The following is a 2,281-nucleotide window of genomic DNA, read 5'->3' as shown; positions in this document are numbered from 1 at the left end:
GCTGTGAAACGTGCCCACATGAAAGTGGTGTGGTGTTTCTGATAGCAATACTTGCTGGAGATGACTTTCCTGTGTATGACTGGGAGGATTTTTTTCTCTAGTAAAGAAAAAGCTTTAAAAGATTTAACCCTTGATATTATAGCATGAAAACTCTTTTTAAGGTTGGACACACACACAAAAAAAAATAATATTCTGAAAGCCCTAAGTAGAATAGCAAGGACAGGCATCCTAAGAGAATGGAAAAAATAACAGCATGAAATTCATCAAAAAAACATTAACAAGTGTATAGGATGATGGTGTTACTCAGTATCGGGTGATTTTTCAACTCAAACAAGTGGTAATAAGCAGGTGCTTAGCAAACATCTAAGGAACACAGGACTGCTTTTTGGGTGAGAAAGCAGGGTTATGATCTTGAGCAACAGAATTTTTATTACAAATTGCCTTTCCTACTTGACTGTTATTAAAACTGCCATAACATTGCATTAGGGACGTTAATACAATTGTTATGGTTAAATTCCAAATCAACTTCGGGTAATAAACATGTTCCCATCTAAAAAATCCCTCCAGTTTCAGTTGGGTGGATGCCTGTACTCAAGCTTTTCTGTGCGCACACAGAAGAATTGCTCAGTTCAGCCCTGAGATGGCCACAGTTCAGAGGAGCTTCACAACTTGCTGTAGTCTGCTGATCTTAGTGGAATGCGTGAACGTCTTCAGAGGCCTTCTACTAGTGAGAGCTGCCTATGAGCCCACAGGTGCCAGGGCATGGATGGAACCTCCAAGCTCTCCTGTCGGCATACAGCTGAGAAAGAAGACCCACCTGAGCTACTATGGTAAGTCCAGCCATGGGGACAGCTCTCCACTGTGTGACAAGAGGGAACTTGTGGGTGCCTATGGAGAATCACCACCCTGAGAAAAGAGGGTACATGCCAAATGATCACATCATTTCTAAAGAATCATTCCTCATTTCTCTGGCTTTATAAGGTCACATAATGGAAACTTTTATGAAGCCTGCTGAAGAGGGGAAAATCCTGGGTAAAACACTTTAAGGGTCAATCAAAGCAGTGAAAATATCTTACTGCTACTCAACCTCGTTAAAAAAGCAAAACTCAATGAGCTTCTGCAACTCCTACTGGCAGCAGCTCCATAACATTGTCACTGATATGAACTTTAGGACAACGCTCTCTCTGCTGACGGCACTCCATAAATAAAACTTATACTCATTACTAAAACCTGAAAAAAGTCAGAGAAGAGAAATGTCATGTGCCAGAATATAATGATATTACCCATCCAAGAGCAAGTGCTCCTATTTTTTTCTTCATATTGCAGACGATATTGAAAAGACCCAGTATATGCTATCAGTAAGGTTACATATAATTTTGGCTTTTTTTCCTCCAGGAATCTTCCCACTTTCTAGAGTTACTGAATGCCATAGAGGAAAGGAACAAGTTTAAAAAACAATTAGTAGGACATGTGGTGCTCATTCTTGGCTGAAGCTGCACATTCTCATCTGCCTGAAAATACTCAGCAGTCGTTCATGAAAAATGTTTTTAAACTAATGAGCTATATTTGCATTCCCCTTAGAATGGATTCAGAATTTTTCATCTACACTGCACCGTGAAAAATGGATGTGTTTTTCACAGAGGTAATTTGAACATAAACCACCGCATCAATGGAAGACAACCTTTGCAGAAACTTTTTAACTTAGCACATTCCATTTGTTTTCGCTGGGGAAGGTCAAACTTGTGTGAGAGATGTAAATTTCATGCACAAACCTAGATGCTGATGAGATTTGTTTTTGCAGATAATCTGCAGCAGAGAAATTTTTCATAATGTCACTGCAAAATAAATTAAAATGTTCATCTTCATATGGCTGGTTCCATTGCATTAAAATAAATGTTGCAAGCTCATTTAATTAGTATAGTTAGGAATGTCTCTTCCCTGCTTCACTGACTCTCCAAATCACAAGTTAATTTGTCAAAATCAGACCATTGTTTTTCCTTCATTCTTCATTACTGAAAAGACAGCCCCATTTAAATAAATGTTTATGCTACAGAGAGCAGAGCGGTGAACAACCCCAAATATTTTTCTAAGGCGATGTTAGAAAAGTTTTGAGTGCAAAGAGCTTTTGTGTGTGTGTGTGTGTGCACGTGTGTGTGCCTGTGTGTACTGTTATTGGATATTTGACTAGCTGGAAAGGTACAAAATTGAGCAGTCTGCTGTAACTGATGATGTTGCGCACACCATCTCTCATGCCAGCGGCTACATGCGCTTGGAAGCAGTT

The 2,281-nt window shown here is 39.3% G+C and overlaps 1 long non-coding RNA gene across 1 annotated transcript; it reads left to right on the top strand.

Moving 5' to 3' along the window:
• Positions 1-556: 556 nt before the first annotated feature.
• On the top strand, positions 557-1,865 carry LOC146762121 (uncharacterized). The gene is made up of 2 exons (XR_014943724.1): positions 557-830; positions 1,396-1,865. It is a non-coding gene; the product is annotated as an uncharacterized LOC146762121 (long non-coding RNA).
• The last annotated feature ends 416 nt before the right edge of the window (positions 1,866-2,281 follow it).

This window comes from Coturnix japonica, chromosome 2, assembly GCF_054131305.1.
Source record: "Coturnix japonica strain WE chromosome 2, WE-NBRP24, whole genome shotgun sequence".
NCBI lineage: Eukaryota > Metazoa > Chordata > Aves > Galliformes > Phasianidae > Coturnix > Coturnix japonica.
The sequence above is the reverse complement of the archived record's forward strand: the minus strand, read 5'-3'. Positions and strand labels throughout refer to the sequence as shown.